The sequence below is a fragment of the Perissodus microlepis genome, chromosome 10, assembly GCF_051167445.1.
Source record: "Perissodus microlepis isolate ML-2025 ecotype Zambia chromosome 10, ASM5116744v1, whole genome shotgun sequence".
In the NCBI taxonomy this organism is placed as follows: Eukaryota; Metazoa; Chordata; class Actinopteri; order Cichliformes; family Cichlidae; genus Perissodus; species Perissodus microlepis.
The window spans coordinates 8,843,988-8,865,641 of record NC_140470.1 but is presented as its reverse complement, the minus strand read 5'-3'; positions in this window follow the sequence as shown (position 1 = coordinate 8,865,641).

Here is a 21,654-nt window from a genome sequence, read left to right as displayed (position 1 = left end):
TTAAAAGAAATTATAGTTACGAATAAATAATATAAAATAATAAGGAAAGTGGTTCACTTTACAATAATAGTCTTTTTTATGACTGATATACATTTCCTCTGTAGAATAGAGTGCTGAGAGTCCGTGATAATGTCACGTGAATAAATGATTTCCTTTGGAAAAGGCCGGAGAATAAGTCTGACTGAATCAGTGGCAGGTGACAAATGATCAGCAGGTCTATCCCAGCAGAAGGCTGTGGGGAGAGGACGTGCTCAACACAGTCTTTTCACACAGACCGACGCTGTGGCCCTGCATTATTCTTCATTGCATTGAAATGACTGGGAACACTAATGGTTATAATCTGTGGCGATAGGCTGCCTCTTATAGATGCTATCTCACCATGTTGGTACACTGGGGACGAAGATAGCGCATTTTCTCATACAAGCTTCGGGTTCTGCTGGGCCCTGATATCCGATGTCCCGACATGTAGGTTGAGCTAAAAAAAAATATATATATATATTCTTTGAAGATTTAAAAAAAAAAACTTCTTCTTTTTTTAAAAAAATGTAGTTTTTAAAGCCACACTTCGGATTTTCTCTTGACTTTTTTCTTCTTTTTGAGCAAGGTCACATCACGCCTGACGTTTTACAACTCGTAATTTTATCAGTCATTTTTATCAGAGTCCACTGTATTGACTTACAACGTTACCGTCTCCACATTTTCTTTGACACTTAAAGTCATTACTTTTAAATTCTGCTTTTAGCACAACTAATGTGGATCTCAGTTATTGACAACCAGTCAATCAAGCAGAATTGTGATGGGGAGTAGGGGGTTATTATTGATTCAGTGAACAAACTATGTACATATTTACTTAGTGTACGGAATTAAAATTAAGGGATTAAAGGGCCTATCTAATGCTAGAATTGTGTGCATAAAGCAGATTTGTAGCATATCGTGAATCGTTATCACTATTTTCAGGCTGTGGTCTTATTGATAAACTGTAAATGCTGATTAATTAAGAGGATGTGTTTTAAATTATGAATTTATCAGCTGATTCACTCACCAGGCCTTACACTTTACACAGAACCATATACAAAGATGGCGTCAAAACATTGCAAGTAAGACGTAGTCACAGTGCAGAAAGGACAGTCTCTCAGTGGCACTGTAACTATGTGATTTATTATTATTACTTTTATTATTATTTTAAAAGCAAAAATGAGCACCCACTCAACAATAAATTTGTTTTCACAAGTTTTGAACTGTTAAACTAAATAAAGATTTCTCATAAGTTTATTCTGTTAGTAAGTTTGCTCCCAGAAGCTTTGGTGTAATAGTGGATGACAACAAAAAGACCAGAGGGAAGCTGGAAGCTGGATACATGTTTCCTTAGTGAGTTTGGTTTCTCCAGGGAAGGTGTTGATTAGAGGCCTGGCCCATCATTTGGCCCCAGCACCACTTATACACACAAGAGGTCTCTGTGCAGCGTTGGAATCTGCCAGGGTGTGCACTGTTTGTTTTGGAATGAAAAAAGCAAGTCATTAGTGGTTGTTAATTGCAGCTAATTGGCCCTAACGAGATGAACGAGGCCACCCACTGGGACCACTCATACAAATAATTTGTAGAAAACAAAATTAATTACTAGATGCTAATTAAAGTCAATTAAAACTGACTAGGCAGTGGCAGAATGGGAAGTGACAGACATAAAGAAAATACTATGCAGCACACAATAAGGCATGACAAGCATATCTGCAGATTAAAGAGATTCCTAATGTGAAGCGGGATAACTTTACCATTTTGGTACCTATGCTGAATGGTGCTTAATGGTCTGCTTTGTTCAGTCAGAACAGCTCATAAGTGACATCATGATAACTGCCTGGCCTTAGCACTAGAACAGGGATTATACGTGGCAAGAGTTCAGTTAAGAAGAGATGGACTCTAGCCAACCGTCCATCTGTCAATGAATTCAATAAATCACAGCAAGAAGGTCCTGAGTTCCACTCCACCACCTTTCCAGGACCTATCTGTGTGGAGCGGGCATGTTCTCTTCGTGTACGTGTGAGTTCTATGGGGGATATCCGTCTCCTCCCACAGTCCAAAGACATGCAGTCAGTGGGATTAGGTTATTTGGTGGTTCTAATTTGCCCGTAGGTGTGAATGTGAGTGCGATTGTGCATCTGTCTATGTTAGCCCTGCGTCAGGCTGGTGATCTGGACAGGCTATACCCTGCCACTTGCCCTATGGTAGCTGGGATAGGCTTCAGCCCCACCCCTGTGACCCTGACAAGGATAAACAGAAGAGAATATGGATGGACAGGCTTAGTTTAAAAGAACAATTCCAAAGTAGTGAAACTTAGCTCAACAGCCTAACTGAACATTTACACTACTCAGCTGACATTTATTAGAACAACAAAGAGAAGCTGTCTCAGTCTACATAATTGTCAGTGTCAATGTCAGTTTTATTTTATATAGAACATTTCATTACATGTAGAGTCAACATACTTAATATAATAGATAGAAACATAAAAACCTATATAGGTCTGCAACGCTTTAAGGTAATAAAAACTACAACCAATCACGATACTGCAGTCTGTTACTAAAAAGGCATGTCTATTTGTTAGTTCACCTTGATAGGTTAGAATGCTGCAGCCCAATTCTGAATAGAAAACACTTGGACTTGGAAAAAGTAAATAAGACATGTACAACACATATCAAGCACTATATAAGAACCTTTCCATTAGCCATGCATGTATATTAGTAAACCACGTAGGAAATCCTGATCTGAGCCAACACTTCTTTGAATCATTTTCACCCAAACTGAACATTATGTAGGAGGACGTATTATTAGGTTTTTGTATCAGGCTCTATCCCTAACATGCCTAACTAGCCAGGTTTCATGAAGCACTGATCTTTAAACAGTTTAAAAAATGTTTATTATCAGTTTCTGTCAAAGTACCTTCTCTAGTTTTAACCAACTAACCTCAAATACTTAAAAACAACAACAACAACAACAAAAACCAAAACAAACCCAGAGAAGTGTGTTTTACCCTGGCACTTTCTTGATATATCATTTTCCACCATGGGGGTAATTTCCCAAGCCAAATCTTGAAGCCTTATAGAAAAATGAGTCTATATATATATTAATGTAACGTAAATATTCTCTTTTGGGGTTTTTGGGGGGAAAAGAGAAATTTGATAGATTTTCTTAAAGTAAAAACCAGTGAAAACTAACCAATGAAATCTCATGCTCAAGCCAGTGTCATTTGTATTTAGATTTTTTCTCTCATGCACAACACTGGAGTATCAAAGGCTGGTCAAAATTTGAGTGATGTCGAGTGGAGCAAATGTTAGGGTTCAAACAGCATCACATTGTTTGCATGATTGTGAGGTAGTGCAAGCAATCGCACAGATTGGGAAACCTAGCCTGTATGAGGGAAGACAGAGTGATCTGCCTCAGGGGCCGTTCAGTGAGAGGGCCCAAGGGACGGAGTGCCTACGGCCCTGGTGATGATGGTGATTGATGCTGGCACAATTCAGACACCCCAGACGCTGCAGCAAATTAAAAGGCTATTTTGTAAAGTTGTAAAGGAGCACAATGGTGGAGGGGAAGCGATGAGCACGCCCTCCCCAGCTCTTCTGTCATACCATCAGCTTCTGTTTGGTTTCCTTGGTGTCATCAGTCCCCTAGGGAGGTGAGCTATTACAAGCCTTTCATGCTCACTCGTACTGGATACACTGCTGATGCTCCTTGTGCGCATATGGAAGTATGTATGAGTATATGGCAAGAAGTGTACATAACAACTCCTTGAAACTATGGTTTTATTCTTTTTTATTCAAAATCTTTGTTTATTTTCTCAATGCTTCACCAGTTATGCAACTTTTGGTATTATATTTTATGTTCACCTGTGAAGCACAGTGTGACTTGGTTTTTCAAAGGCAGTAATGAAATAAAGATTGCTTGAGAATTACTTCCTTACTATGGGTCATTGGAAGAAACACCTACGGATGCTTGCTGTGAGTACTTTTTTACGTGAAAATGAAAGCAGCACTGCTGCTAACTCTATTGTCCATTAATTCCTTATCTGTACATGATTTACAAATCATTTATCCTTGGTTTGAATTTAATTGACCCAGCTAACCTCAGGATGCACCCGTTTCTGGGTGTGTGTCGTGCTTCTGTCTGTGTGAGTGTGGGTAAAGGAGATAGACAGACTGTGTCAGGCTATAGGAAGAGCATCTTTCGGGGAGGAAGACTCACATGCCAGAGGTCAAACCAGTGTCAAGTGGGGAGTGAGGCCAGCTGAGCTGCCTTGGCCCGTGCATTGTGCTCATCAATGCAGCTGCTGTCAGTTATCAAGAGCGTGCGCCGGGGGTGGGGGTGCAGCCTGCTTTGATAGAGAGAAGCATGCTTGTGTGTAAGTCTAAGGGGGAAGTGGACGGAGGATTGTTGGAGCTTGAGGGCATATGGACCTACAGGACCAAAAGCTCTCTTTTCCATGCAACACATGGCAAGTCTCTCACAAGCAGGTCACCTGCCCCACATCTCCAGGCTGCTCGGGAAAAATGGTTTGTGTGTGTGTTTTCCATTATTATTTTGCTCTTGTGTTTGTAAAGGTGCAAGGTTATCAAAAACTGTCTGTGCACTCATCATGTGAAATTGTACAATTATAAATAAAATAGTTAAATTAGCTTAAAAATAGGCCAAAGAAGCCGATTAAAGCTATGTTTAATCTAAAGTTTACAGAAACATTTCTAAATGTGACAGGAGTCTGGTTTAGCCATGAAGATGCAGGAATGTACAGTTTTAAATATAACTCATCAAAAGCACATTTTAAAGGATGAACAGAATTTTGAAAACAACGCTGTTGTCATTCCCACTGTTTGCTCACTGGCTATTATTATCTCGAACATGGCTGCTGTGATCTCAGTCTGGGGTGATATGTTTCAGGCTGTTGTGTAGGCTCGATTGCCAGACCTAGCAGCCCTGGGAAAGATATAATCAGTCCTGCTGAAGTAGGGTCACAACTCTTGCTGGAATGGTTTCACTGGCCTATAGCAGCTTATCACCTGCTCCCACCCTGCTCAGCCAAACTGCTGAATACTAACAACAAGGATGGGGGAGCCCACTGTATGAATCGATCTACTCTCATACACATACATGTCCTGCTAAGAGGTCACCAAGGCAGGGTAATATGTACACTGTCAAGTCAATAGGCAAATATTAGCTAAACAGCTTAACAGAGAGTGAGAGAACACAGACACCGCATGCATGAAAGGATGGACGCATGCATGCATCAGACATCCCAGTCTGCTTCCCATGGTGCATCTGTCAGTCTCTGATCTCTGAGTTGTATGCAAGCAGGGGACTCGTATACGCTGCATTAGAATAAGACAGAACTGCAGGAGTGCCTTAGACAGACTGTGCCCTGATGCAGCCGCCCACCCATGTCTTTTCAGCTGGGCTTTCTCATACTCACCCCTTTCATTTCAGCAGCTCTGTGGGACTGGGCTTGTCCCAATACACTAAACAGATGGGCATCTCACAAAGGCCCGTGCTTCTCAGCAAACTGGTGTCCTACATGGCTGATTACACCTAAATACCAAACCCAGAATTGATACAGTGGTTCATGGTCACATTATGCAATGGGTTTAGAGGGCAGCCAAAAAAAAAAAAAAAAAAAAAAAATATGGGTTGAAACCTGTGTCTGTTATTCAGATTTCATAAATACTGCTACTGGTACAACAGAAGATGTAGAAGTGAAGAAATGAAAAGCTGGGGGATGCTAAGAGGCATAAAAGATGTTATGGGAAAAAATGAAAATAAAATAATAATAATAATAATAATGATGTTGGTTCAATTCAACAATTTAACAAACATTTTTCCTTTTATAACTGGACAGAATTTGAGAATTTGGGGATTTCACGATTCAGATTTCATCATGTTTCTATTTGGATGACAATTCTAAATCAGTATCACTTGGACTGAGGCTCACTTGAAGTTGACAGTGAAGCTAAAACTCTACCAAGCTGCATTCTCTTGTCCCAAACTCATACAAAATGGATAGAGAAGTGATAACTGTATAAATGTAATAGTATGTATAAATAATAATATCTAAAATAAAATGATCAATACACAGCTGACAAGCATCTGTGGTGGTACAAATGGAAATGCATGACTAATTTTATCAGTAAAGGAACCATTATTACCATTTTTTAATGCATATAGATTTGAGCGATGATATCATTTTCACAGAAGACCTTACATATTTTAGCAAGACCATTATAAACCACATTCTACACATATGAAAACAACAAGTCTTCATGAGAAATGATAGTGGCATGTTTGTTTGCATAAAAAATGCAGGTTAAACAACAACAAACACGCCCCTGTTTAAACTTTTTGAACCATGCTGCTGGCATAAACTGTAAGCTGGATTTATAAAACTATAAACCGAAGTGCAAAATAAGCACACTGTAAGTGTCTGAGAGCATTTGTTTCCCAGATATCCAGCATTTCCCCTTCTTTATTTTACCAGCATTCGCTATGATGGGTGCGTTGTCAGTCTGTGAGTGCTTGTGTACATCCAACTGTTCAGATTTTCATCTGATGTTGTATATGCGTATATACGATAGAGAGAAACACAAAGGGGAGAATGAGTCACTGCCTGTAGCCAGACCATCAACATAGAAAAAAGAAATCTGGGCTTCTTATCAGCAGCTGTGTCCTTTCCTTCCTCTCAGACTGCCCTCCCATCCATGTCTGGCCTCCCAGATATGCTAATCGCTACGTAAGAATATCCTGTTGGATAATTACCATACATTACCCTGTGCTCATCTCGGGATTAATTCTTCACGTGCATAATCGCATTTGGGCTTCTTTTGCAGCCCAGTGTTAAAGGTGAACTGTGGGTAAATACAATTTACACTTGTCGGACAGTATTGTTTGGAATGTGTTAGCAGTTCTTACCTTCAGGATAGTGTCTGCAGACCGAGATGGCTGAATGAAGAGGATTATCTCTTCAGTCATAAAAAGTCTAGGCTGGTGCATCTTAGAGAGTCATAATACCACCACCCAAGGCTGTCTTCAGTGGTGGATTTCCCTGCATTATCTTTTGTGTTTTGATGGTTTTATATTCATTTGTATATTAATATCTTTGTATTGATCTCTTCTAGCGCGACGGCACAAAATCTCCTAATTACAGCCCGACTTAAGCTTTCTTCGATAATTTCTGTTTCAGGAGTCGTCATTCAACTTCACAAGGTAGAGTTACAAAAAGCAGAAAGATCACAGACTACATGACTTACATAAAAATAGAGTTATAGGTTAAGACTAACAGATATTTCAGGAAACCTTTTACAGATGGTATGTTATGCCAGTAAGTAAGTATTTTCATGGTATTGCCATTGAAAAGTTTTAATGACACACAAATTAAAACTTTTCAATTCTTTAAACTGTTATTGTTGAATAATATTTATGTAATTAAACATGTATTATGTTAGCCATAATTATGTACCACATTAATAAAAACATGGTAATATAACAACTTACATCGCACTGATCAAGGTGAGTATCAGTGCATTCAGGGTAGAAATAAATGAGTAGCTCATAGTAAAATACTGTTTCTCGTGACTGGAATGGGATTGTGATGTTATGTACACTGCATACATACATCATGATATCAGTGTAATTGGAGAAATGCATTTGTTTATTATCATTAATGTTAAATTTTAATAATGTGTCAAGTCAATTGATTATCTCTCAGATTTGCTTTTCTCTGCTGTCTGCACTATTGGTTAACTTGTGTCAGTTTCACTCCTTTTAATCTGATAAACACCCCCATGAGGAGTCATGAGACATTAGTAAATCAAATTGGTAGGACAATGATGAAAACATTACATGTTTGATGACAAGTGTGTCTGTCATGTTGCCATAGCAATACTTTGCCTCTCCTCTACAGTGTAATAACATAACTGAGTATTTTTACTGTTGTTACCCTATAGCTAATCCCTAAAACAAAGTAGATGAATGGAAAGTATTGGATTTAGTTCAGACATTAAATTGAAACAGACAGGGGTTTTACAACTTCAATAACAAATATATTATCCATTATGTCAGTGTACATTTATGTTGTAACAGTTTACCGTTTTCTTATTAATGCATTACACTTTTATATCAAATGAAAATCATGTTTATAGAGATATCTTAGTGCTGAGATTTTTATTTAGTAATTTCTGTTTGTTTAAAATACTTTTGATGACAGCATTACAAACGTTTTTATGATATTTAAGGGCACTTATCAAATCATATAAACATTTGAATTATAGCAGTGAAAACGTGTCTGCTTGGTAGGCTAATCAATGTATTGCAGTCACCCCCTCCCCGATTTTTATATCTCATTTAAATATATTGAGTGGGCCATCTGTACGCCATTTATCTACATCAAAAAGCCGTTAGAATTGCTTTTCCCTCCTCCTGGTCCTGCCTCTAGTTGAGTTGACACTTACAAATCAATTCAGACGTACATATGTTGTAGCATGCATACATCCAAAATTAGACAGATAGATAGATAGATAGATAGATAGATAGATAGATAGATAGATAGATAGATAGATAGATAGATAGATAGATAGATAGATAGATAGATAGATAGATAGATAGATAGATAGATAGATCTTTCAGTTCTGCAACAGGCTGTTTAGATGTCTGCTTTATAGTCATGGTGCTTCATACGTGGACACAGGAAGCTATTTTAATTTGAGCTTCTTGAGAAAGGATGCCTTCATCTCTGTCTGCAGACCTTACAGGAAAGCTCTGCTGAGGCGGTTGTGCACATGGCCCATGTGAACAAACCATAAAAGCACTATTACAAGAGTAATGACCAAATTTAACAGTTTGCCTGAGCACACCTGGGTTCCAGCCAAGGACTGTATATTTCCTCTGACAGACCCAACATCGGCGCAGAATGCAGCCAACCAGAACGTAGCTGGCAAGGTCAATATCCCTAGAGAGAGAGAGGAGTAGTTTAAAGATTTTGTGCGTTTGTGGGTTCATGTTTGTGGCTGCATAAAGGCCACACGGCAGAGAAGGACAATTAACAGAGATTCTTACAAAATGAATGAGAATGAGAGTACACAGCAGTGTGAGTGCATGTCTGATAAGGGACTTTTTATCAATTGATCACGCGTGGCGTGTGGTGCTTCTCTTTAGTACACTTGCACATTATCATGCAAATAAATCTGAGGAGAAAGAAGTAGAAGAGCTTACAAATCAAATCAATTGAGTCACGTATACCTTCAAGCGCTGCAATGTTAGTGTGCTGCTTTGATTTCCCCCAGCTCTTGGGTTTTCACTTAGCATCAAGGTCACAAAAAAGACCTCTCTTCATATTAGTTAACTAGTCACACATCATGAGGCGATAAGGAATATTCACTATAATACCAAACACCAATGGTAGCACTAGTATAATATAATAGCTTAGATATATTACATATATATTATCTATATATTACGCAACTTATATCAGAGTTGTTCATGCTCTGGCCTGCCCGAGTGCCAGAGGGACAGTGGGCGGTTAGATTCAGGACAATGCATGAAGAAAAGTGTTAATGGACTGACCGAGTGGAACAGCTGATCACAGCTCAGAGTTCACAGCCCAGTGCATCATGCCTCTTGACTAATGCTGATAATAAAATACAGTACAGCTGAATGCAGGACTTGGATCTATTGCTCCCTCCCTGCCCGACCAGCCTGAAATAACACAGAGTTGGCATCTAATTTTGTCAATTCAAATTGCTGGGTGCCGAGCCTGACAGAAGACTGCCAATCCCCTTTTACACATAATTTAATCCTTTTGCAGACTGAATAATGTGTAATATGTATAATATTTGCATTATTAAAAATGTATTAATAAAACTGGAGGAGCTGTTAGCGTGTGTATTTAATAATTTCCTCACTGTTTTGGTCAATTTTTGAAACATTGTCCCAATCTACTCATTTGCTTAAGGTTCCATAACTCCACAGTTATTCATTAATATTTTACTACAGATTAGAGCTGAGTCTGAGACTACTTCACTTGCTTGAGTGTTATGTGACCATGCCAACTGTTTGTCCAAACTGCCTCATCAATGCAGATGTTACATATGCTCTGTCAATAAAGCTATTTGCAGGTGATTGATCAGTCAAAACCTTTCGGTTCCCGTGAGGAATGAGTGAGAATTAAAGAGAGTGACAGGAAGAAGGTGTGAGAATCACTGATTCTTCACATCTGACCTCAGTTAATAACACAGGACCTGTGGTGATCGGTGCCTTGGCGCAGTACGCCTATTGGTTCTACTCTCTGGAGAAAATGAGAGATAAAAGAAGCATGACACTGTACCCCAACCACAGTCAGGAATTGTCAGAGATCACCATCAAATTCACCGCAAAGAAAAGGAAGGGGCACTGTAGGGAAACCTCTTTCTGAATTTTACAGACCTGATATGGTAGATTTAGTCTTTGGCATTTTTCCAAAGAGCAGCAGTACTTTGTGTTCCTGCTGAAACACTGAATGTAATCAAGCAGCCCACTGATTTCCTGCACCATAAAGCTTTGGGGTATCCTGACCATGAGAGAAAAGACAGATGTCAGCTAAACAAAGCGTTTTTTCTTTCTTTTTTTTTCTTTTTTTTTTAAAAAAAAAGAATAAGATCAATGACCATCTCCATGTTGTGGAGATACAATCAATTCTGTGTGGCTCTTAGCCCCTCAGTGAAGATGAAGCAACAATAACAGAACATGGTCATTTCAGGGTCAGGGGAAATTTTGAAAGAAAACCTTTAGTTAAGGTGTTAGTGTTGGATTCTGAGTGTTGTGTAGTGTATCGATTATTTTCTTCCTTCATGTCTCCAAGAACTCTTTCACACAGAAATGAGGCATACGGACTAAGAAAGCCCCCCCTTTTTAAACATTGTTCTGATAGGTGTTCAAGAATAAACCCCATTAATTTAGGAACACTGTGTGGATGAAGCTCTACATCAAATTGATTGATGCTGCATAAAGAACTAAAGAGGAAAATACCTTAATACAAATGAGGCATAAGAAAAGAAAAGTAAGAAAAAGAAACAGTGCATTTCATGGTTATCTAAATTCGGTGGCTTTTATATGTTAGAAGATTTCCATTTTTATTAATCTCCTAAAATAATTATTAATTCTATTTCTCACCTAAAGGATTAGACTGCTTTATTCCACTACATCTGTTGTTTACCTCCTCCTTGATACACTTCTTCATGCATGCAACCAAAAACTAAGAAGCCTCTCTTTTTGAACCCTATAATCCGTGATTGGCATGAAATGATTCTCTAAAGTGTTAATGTAATCTGAACAGAGCTTCAAAAGTTTTTCTTGCAGTGTTCTTACAGATTCCAGCTTTTTTCCCCCCATGCATACAGTAATACAAATTATGTGGCTGATTTTGGTATACAGTCAGGTTTTGCTTTGTGATGTAAACATGGCAGGCAGTGTAGATCATACAGGTTCTGTCTTTAACCTTTACCTCCAAATCAGAGCCCATGGACTTGTCCGGTCCAGTATCGGATACGACAAATGTGTGAACAGATGAAATGTTGTTGGAAGGAAAAGTCAATTTTCCATCTGTGGCCGACACCCTGGAAAGTGCTAGCCGATATCATCCTGTAACTGCTTTTTTGTACCCCAGAAATAAAGATGTTTGACAGCGTAGCATGCTGTGGTCAAACACGCAGACAAGCCTTTTACACCAAAGAGTGTTACAAAGTCAAACACCCTGCCTGCACCTCGTAGCCTTCACCATTACTTCCTGGAAGGTTTTTCCACCTATAATGTGCCTCTGTGCCAGCAACAGGTGGGTCAGGAAGCATTAGCATTTTCGGATGTCATTCTGTCCCATTCACAGGATGCAGTATATAAAGGGTGGACTGAGGGTATTGTTTTTTTTCTGAAATATTCACGTGGAAGTCAGCTGGATGTCTAGAGGTCACTGTGATCTCATAAAACATTCTTTGAACATAGCTCAATTTAAAAAAAAATTACAGAGATATGATGGGATAAAATAAGTAAAAACCATTTTATATCAAAAAGGTTAAGTTGTTTTCTTTCCCTTCTGCCTAAGAGGAAATGTTCTGGGCACAAAATGTTCCATCTGAGGCAGAAGGCAAAGAAAAGGAACACAGACATGCAAAGAAAGCTCTTAAAACATGTGGTTATCCAAACCAGGCCTTCATGAAATCAGCAAAGATACACAGGAAAGAAGGTCGGACAACAACTAGGGAGAAACAGAATGACAAACTGAAAACCATTTCACATTTTAAGGGGAAATAAACAGGCTTTGCCATTGTGTAAGAATCTATTGCCAAGAACGATTGTTACAACAAAGAAATAATCACCTAAATACAAATTTCCCTCGTTTTTGTGCTGAGTTCATAAAATGAATCTGGACAGAGTCGGATGTAAATTACAATTGGATGGTTTGCTCCAGTTCCCTTTAAATGACCCGACGGGGCGGAAAATGAAGACTTGTGTTCTACAAATATTGATTGTTTGCATTATGTAGTATAACACTCTAATTCCAGTTGCATTTTAAAACCGCTCCAACACCTTTAAATGCACAGGTTGTTTTCTCAAGTGGTGGTAAGCACTGCATTCAAGTAGAGAATAAATCAACCTGTGGAGGATGTAGAACATTAATGAGCTGAGGGACTTGGAACAGAAAGATGGAAAATGAGAACTGGGACCATCTGTCAGTACTTGTGATGAATGGAAATGGACCTCTCTTCTCCATCCACAGTGCTCTAGTGTTCACCACTACCTCGGATGACATTTTTCTCATCAGTCGTGTTTTGTACATTTGTTGCAAATTACTCCATCAGACATCGCTAGCAGCTGTCTGTCAGACAAAGGCATTGCTTGATGTCTTACAGACAGGTGAGTGACAAGGAAGAGAAAACCAACTGAAGACAGCAGTGAGAAAGAAAGGAGAAGAGAAAAAAGTAAAGAATGAGACCATGAACTCTCTGGGGAGGAGCCGTATCGGTTAGTCTGAGGCTAATTCTTGTCAGAATGTATACGCTATCTCCACGAAAGAGGCCAGCAGAAGGCTGATAAAATTCAAGTGGAACTGAAGTTGTACAAATGAACAGATATAACTCCAAGGAAGGAAGAAGTTAATAGGCTGATACTGTGACTTTCTTTAAAGGATGAAACAGATTCTGACCATTTTTCACTTACACTTGTAGAAAGAAACATGTACCAAGGCTGGATGTATACTGTGTTATTAAACAGTGGAAAAACGAAGCAGGTGTTTGCAATTTTCAAATAAGATCCCTTCCTGTTTTACCAACATATGCAATCAAAGAAAATGTATCAGTTAAGTGGATCTGTGGAGTTTTTAAATCATCTAAGGGATAACATAGTGTCTGCGGTTTTGTAAAAGATGCTGAAGAAGCTCAGCAATATTTAATAAACAATATGTTTTTAAGTTAATCTTTTAATTTAACAGAACCGCAAGAGAAATAGTCACTGAAAGTAAAAACATAAATAATGTGTTCAAGTGTTCATCAGATCAAGTGTGCCACATATTCTCATATCCTTTGAACATACTTGTAAACCTTTTTCTAAGATGGTTTAAATCCTTTGCCAGAGCCCGTGACAAAGTCATTTTCTCTTTTGATAGATAATATATCAAAAGAAATTCAACTTTTCACAAAAGTTTTTGATTAACTGGTAGGAGCAATCCGCAGAATCAAATATTTGTATAATTACGTCCTGATCATCAATCATGTCTCCACATTATCAGAGTGTTACTGAAAAGAACTAAATCTAAAGGATTAAAGTCAGATGGAGGAAAAAGGCAAGAAGTTGAGTGGAGGAGCACTCGGTTGTCACTCAGTGGCAGGTGACAGAGTAGAGCAGATGGTGATACTGGGGGTCTGTGTCGAGTGAATAATGTGCTCTTGAGCCTGGGGAAGTAATGTCTAAATTAATATGATTTGTCCACCTTTGATATTTAAGAGGATTATACCTTATGTTCAAACACACAGTTGTGAAAGACCTCATATGAAAAGTGACACAGGGCAGAATAGAATTAGAGGCTCCTGAAAGACTTCTTCATTCATTGTTAACTTCTAGCCTAATCCTTATTAGGATGTACAGGTCTGAGGGAGCTGGCTGTGGCTGTGGGGGACATGTGCCCCTATTGTGTGTCTGATGGTTAATTGTGCCGTCATGGCAGGAGGAGGGGAGAGCAAATGGGAAGAGAATAAGGGATCAAGAAATGTATAAAGGCCCCCTGCCTGTTATGGGTGTTACTCGGGCTTACTGAGCTCTGATTCTCTGTGGCTTGCTGTATGAAGTGCAGAGCGCAGTCAGCGTGTCTCCCAGCAGGCTCACATAAGGTATATCACATATGTGATCATGCAGAAAACTGCAAACGACATGAAGAAAAAGGAGAAAGTGCTGTTGGAACATTACATTCATCATCACAAAAACCTGATTTAAGTTTTATAAACTGGTATTATTTGGTTTCAGGCCTTTTCTCAATAGACCAGTTTGAACAACTGGCTTAATTTGCATAAAGGAGATTCAGCTACTTTGAATATAGTAAATGAAGACTGCATTTCATGTTGTGCTTGTACAACTCTAATTACAAAAATGTAAACTATAAATAAAAACACGATGAAATGATTTGCAAATAGGAACAAAACAATATGTTACTCACATTAGAACAGGGTAAACACATTTAATATCTAAACTGAAGAATTTGTATGATTTTAAGATTTTTTTTTTGAAACATTTGGGATGGGAACAACAAAAGGCTCAAAAAGTAAGTGGCATTTTAAAAAATACAGGTGTAGGGACATTTTGCAATTACTTTGTTACGGGCTTCTAGTACGAAGCCACAGAGACTGTGTGCTGAAAAATATGACAAGGTATATATATATATCAGACAATATAAAACTATATATATATATATATATATATATATATATATATATATATATATATATATATTTATATTTATATAGTATTTTTAAAAAATTGTAGTCTGTTTTAATGTTTGAAATTGGGCTTGTAGTTTATTGTATTTATCCCTACATTTGCAAATGTAGTAAACCCAACAGCCTTAAATTGTGTGTATGTGGGAAACTTATTGAGAAAGTACTTTTCAGAGTTTTTGGTTATTTTATATCAACTGTTCAACAACTAGACTCATCCACAAAACTTTTTTAGCTGCTGAAAAGGTGAACCACTGTGATGAATTTCTCTCTCACTGTTCAATGCATGCATTTATCTTTTGGTCTAATATAATGCTGTCCAGACGAGAGCACTGCCTTTGTTCAGCACTCTCAGATAAAAAGGTTGGGTAACATGAATGTTTAATGTTATTTGTATTCATCAGGGTCTGCAGCTTTCCTCTACTAGCCCCACTCCCCCAAAACACCATCATCACCACCATGTCCCTCTGTCTCATGCCACAGTGTGCTGGTTTCACTTTGGTATACTCACAGAAACATTCAGGCAATACTATCATGCAAATAAGGCGGGCTCATTTCAAGTGCCTTTGGGAGAGCAGTGGCTGATGAAAGATGTTCAGTAATCAGTTGTGAAGGCAATGTGGTTTCCATTCATTCCATTTGAAGCGTGTGGGAGTCATGTTTAGAACTCAAAGGTCAACATCAGCAATAATGCTACAATCACACTGTGACAGTGGATGGACACTGTGACACAAGAGAAATTATTGCAACTGTGTGCAATGAACTTGCAATCTTGTTGCCTTTGAAATGCTTCTTTGGTGTGTCAAGACAGCAATAAAATGTCAACAAGACAGAGAAAGTCAGCTATTAGTCTGTAATTCGATGAGGTCAAGTTGAGGTCAAATAGTGACGTGGTTGTTATAGGATCACAATTTTAGTGCAGAATGACATAGGTGCTTTTATATTGGAATATAAACAGTACACAACCAGTTGGTTTGGGGAGTCCCCTACTGCATAGAGGGCACCTGTGCTGTCTTCTTGCAATCAGAAATTGTCGCCCAGAAGTTGAGGATTTTGAGCAGTCAACCTCTGAATGACCAGTTTCATCCCACAACTACTTCCATTTAATCCCAAATGTTTCCCTGCAAAATAAGTCCATGCATTTTACTCCTTAGACTTCCACATACACACAATATGTTTAATTTTGTTAATGTAATAGGGGGTTAAAACAGTAACAATTGTTGCCAGTGGGATTAAATGGGTTAAAATCATTCTTTAGTAGCAAAAGAATTAAACACAACCACCTATTTTTCTAAGTCAGAATGAGGGTGCTGTCATAGTTTTATTTATTTTTTAACAGATAGAGCCATGAGTCATCTACCAATCAAAAGGTCAGTAGTTTTCTGGTTCCCCTACTTTACATGTCAAAGCGTCCTTTGCCAAGATGCTGAAACCTGAGTTATTCCTCATGCATTCATTGGAGTGTGAATGTTAGGCAAGATGCTTCGGCATAGAGAAAGCACTAATGCGAATGGGTGAATGAGCCTTGTAGTAAGAAAGTACTTTAAGTGTTCAAATAGAGTAGAAAAGTGCTATATAAGTACCAGTCCATTTACCATTTACTCTAGTGTGCTGTGAGAACTGTGAGTTATATGCAGAGCTGTTGTAAAAGACCCACCCTGAAGGCTAATTTCATGTGTTAATGATTACCAGAGCACATCATTTTATATGAAATATTTTATATACTTTTTTCCGGTTAAAGGAACAATCATAAATTCTGTCTTAATACTCTTTTGCTCTTTTTTTGTCTTTAACAAGAGCAAAAATTTCAGTGTTGATGGAAGACAATAGTTTATATGGGTAATGATACACAATCAGAATGATTTGGAAAAGAGTCTACAAGTCCTATCCATCCATCCATCCATCCATTGATCCATCCATCCATTTTCACTGAATACACCCTCTTGGTTATTTTTACAGTCAAACTATATTTATGAACTGATATACTTCATGCTTGTCATCATGTTTATTTTTCCACTAAATGAAGCAAAGCCAGGATGGCTGACTAAGTGCTCTATAAGCCACACAAGAGGAGAAGAAATAATTTGCAAACTTGCTGTCTGAATTTTAACACCCAAATAATTGGAAAGGTGTGTAGTTTGCAGAGAGTACCTTATGTATCAGCCATGAGAATATGTGTACAAACATTAACACATCGTCCTTTAAGTGAAACAAAGGTTGATGATATAACGCTGATTTTCTTTCTTGGAAAATTAAAGAATCAAGAATATTTCCTCAAGGTAAATTAGATTAAAATAGCAACGTCTGACCTTTTTCAAAGAGCATTCAAGTGAGTCTTTAACTCTTAAATTGCTTTAAAAATGACCTTTTGTAAGACTGTAGACAACACACTTACAATGTTGCAGCTTTTGTTCCCTTGATTGTCTACAGCTTTTGTCAGAAGTGAAATATTTGTCCTTGTTTTCGTTTACACTCGCAAAATTGGAGGCATCTTATGCTTTGAGGGTGAAATTTACTGTAGTTGAGCAACAATTCAAACACAGCTATTGTGCAACAACCATTACAAGTTATAATTAGAGATACTGTTGTTGTTCCCATTTAATATAGTTTATGTCTAAAAAAAAAATAAATGGCATAATTATGGTGGTTAGAGCAAATTATGACACTTTTGGTTGTGGGAAAACATTCTGTAAACTGCCATTAGAGGTGAGGAGGCTTTCTGTGCACTATAAAAAAAAAGCACAGAGAGCAGGTGGAGAGGCAACAAGGCTTAGGCCCCACAATCTGCCATAATAACCCTTCCATTTACTGCTCCAACACCTCCTGCCTCCAATTCCTTTGTGCGATTGAAGTACTTTGACAGTTACAGCATTTAGTTGGTCTTCTTATCTTCTTCTCAACACATTATTGTTATTTGAACTTTCCTGTATATTAATGCTTTTATAACTATTTACCCTAAATTGAGACATAAAATATAAATGCCAGCACCAGCTTTTAAAAATTTGTTCCCCTTTTATTCAGTAAAAGACAAAAAGTCCATAACATTTACAATGTAAAAGGAAGCATAAGTAAGAAAGTGAAAAGGCAACTTGTTCAAAGTCTAAAGATGAATTGCTTCTTAATTAATAAGAGCTTCAATTAAGAGCTTTTCAAAAAGTCTCATGGTTATTTTTTTGTGGTCACTCTGTTTAGGTATGCTCTAATTAAAAGACAGTCAAAGTGGTCGTGTTATCAGCCGATTAGCATTTTCACTAAACACTGTAGTCATTATGAGACTGCAGCACGGGGCTTGTTGAGGTTGTGAACTGTTGCTGGACCTCTGATGTAGTGCCCTTCATTACTCTGTTGATGTTTCTCTGGTTTGATAATGATCCACTTATGTCTGCCACAGAAGCCCTTCTTCTTAATCATCATATGAATAAATGAATGTACATGTAGTGCATTGACTAGTTCAAATGTAATAAAGATGTTTTAGTACTATAAGAGGGATAATCAGTCAATATATCAATCAATCATAATATATGTATACAGTATCTATCTATCTATCTATCTATCTATCTATCTATCTATCTATCTATCTATCTATCTATCTATCGATCTATCGATAGATAGATCGATAGATAGATAATTTTAGTATATGACAATTTAATAGATAATTTTAGTATATGACTATTTTCATATATATTTTCATATAAATTTTCATATACTTTCATATACTAAAAATTATATACTAAAATTATATACAGTTATATAGAGAAATTCTCTGTGATATCATTACTACGTATAATGCATCATATTTTTATTTGTTTTGCTGAATGGATTGATTCAGCTATAATCCTGACTGGATAGCTTAATGTTAGTGTTCTCTGTCTAATGACTTGTGAACAGGTGAAAAACGCCCCCCAGGTCTCAAAAACAAGACTGCACAATCAAAAAGAAAGAAAGAAAGAAAGAAAGAAAGAAAAATATCTCCCTTTTTTGTTGTTGTTTTTTCCACAGTAGATACAGTAGTCATGATGACTTTCTGTAGCACTGGAATAGTGCCACAGCGGGGGTTTTCAAAAGATTTGGATGCACTACCCCGTTACCATAATATTCATTGGAAGATATGTAATAACTATTAGTAGGCTAATTACCAAAAGAGTGAATTTTCTTCTTAATTAGGTTATCTTGGAAAGAGCTGTGACAGAGAAGCATGGAAATCTGGGATGCAAAAACCAAAAGCTTTGGAGCTCATGCTTTATCATTAGTTCAATACAGTCCATTACCCAAAGGCACAGAACAATGCAATTAACCCTGCAATCATTTATGTAGGCGCTATATGTATGGGCCTCATACTTAATCCCCTCTTAGACAGTTAAGCTCAGGCATCATCAAATGATCCAGCCAAGAATCTATTCTGGCTCATCTTCTACACTCCCATTTCTCTAGTCCCCTTAGTCTAGTTGAAGTTAATCACCACCACACCAGCTACTGATATATTTTTAAACAAACTGCCTTAATAAATGCATCATTGTTAATGCTGTTTAAATTCACAATTTCAAATCATATGTTTGAGGTGTAAAATGGACACAAGACAAATCTGACTACACAAATATAAAAATTATTTATTTTATTTTAGAATTTGTAGTGCTTTATATTCCAGTATATTCTGTATATGCTGCATTTGTATATATTAGACAGAGATAACCTGAGTAAATACAAGGGTTATCAAAGTTCAAGGTAGTTTTTAAAGGTGGATATCATTTATTAAGAGAAAAAGTTAGCCAACCCTTTTTGGCCCTGTGTGAAACGTGTGAAAATATGATAGAGGTTATATAATTTTCTATACAGTGCAGGCTAGAGAAAAGTATGAGACAGCTACACTCAACTGCTACTATGTCACATACACTTGTTCAAATGTTTGTTCGCGTAAATATCTAATCAGCCAATCACATGACACCAATTCAGTGCATTTAGAAATGTAGACCTGGTCAGGTAACTACTTGATACAACCAAAATATGCAGAAAAGCATCACTAAATTCACAACATAAAACCTTGAAGCAGATGGGCTGTAGCAGCAGAAGACCCCACTGGGTACCACTCCTGTCAACTAAGAACAGGAAACTGGAGAGGGGAAGACCAGAAAATCATTGCCTGGTCTGATGAGTCTTAGTTTCTGCAACATTCAGATGATGGAGTCAGAATTTGATGTTAAAAAAAAGAAGAAAAAAAAAGACGAAAGCAAGGATCTATCCTGCCTTGTGTCAATGGTTCAGGCCGCAGCTGGTGGTGTAATGGTATGGGGGATCATTTTGTGGCACACTTTGGGCTTTTTATTACCAACTGCACATCATTTTAAGGTATTGTTGCTAACCGTGTTCATTCCTTTAGAACCACAGTGTACCCATCTTCCGATCGCTGCTTCCAGCAGGATAATGCAAAATTCCACAAAGTTCAGATCATTTCAAACTGGTTTCCTAAACATGACAACAAGTTCACTGTGTCCAAGTGCCCCTCACAGTCACCAGATCCAGCAGAGCATCTCTGGGAGGTAATGGAACTGAAAATTCACATCATGGATGTGCAGGTGACAAATTTGCAGTAACAGCATGATGCTGTCATGTCAGCATGACCAAAATGTTCTTAATAACAAAGTGGTCAATGAGTGTTTATTAAAAAAAAGTGAATCGCTTGGAAATTACTTTACCTACTAAGTCAGAAATAACACCGTTCATAAAGAAGTAAAGGAAAATCAATACCTAAAGTTAATTAATATTTAAACATTGCCTCCAAAATAGGCGCTTCAGCCTAACATGCTGGCACACTTTACTCTCTTACATGACTGGTCTTCAAATGACTCTGGATTGGCATACAAGGCGTGAAACTGCTGGAGGGTATGAATGAGTATTCACAAATCAAGCCTCTGTTAAGTTCTTCAGGCATTCTGAATGTTCTATTAACCAGATGTCTTGTAACACACATCAAGCATGAGATAACAGCACTTGGCTGATTCGATAGCACAGAGAGTCAGTGTCTGTATAACGGAAACAAAGGAGCTCCGTCATCCTTTGTGAGTTATGTGCAGTATTTTTAATTAAAGACTTTTTGTTAATAAAATCACATTCCTTGAGTGGAAATTTCTTTCCACTCTTATTCATATATTTTCAGCCACAACTGAAACAAAATGACTAAATGATTAATTATAGTATAATTTGAAAATACATTTGCCCCTAAGTGATTAATCACCACTTGTAAAATATAGTCTTGTAGTCCCTCCTGGTTAACATATTAAAGAATGTATTAAATTTTAATGTTTAATTATAAAAACGATCTCAAATGAAATATTTATGACTTTTAATGATTTAAGTGCTGATTTTGATTCAGAGCTACCATTGAAAAACAAAGAGTATACTTCCTCCCTGGTAATATAAGCATCACGAAATACTGAGTTAAAATGCAGCTCTGTCAAACAACTATATCTCTTAATACATGGACAGGTAACGGATATTACCAAAGAAAAGGATAGCTGTACAAGTTTTTCAAACTAAGCACTGTTTACTCCCCTTAGTACATCATTCATCCAAATTAGGTCATATACTGTAAAAGTAAACTTTACCTACCAAAACAAATGGCTGATAATGGATATGCATCATTATTGTGAGCTGATGTGTGGGAAGAAGGAGAAACAGA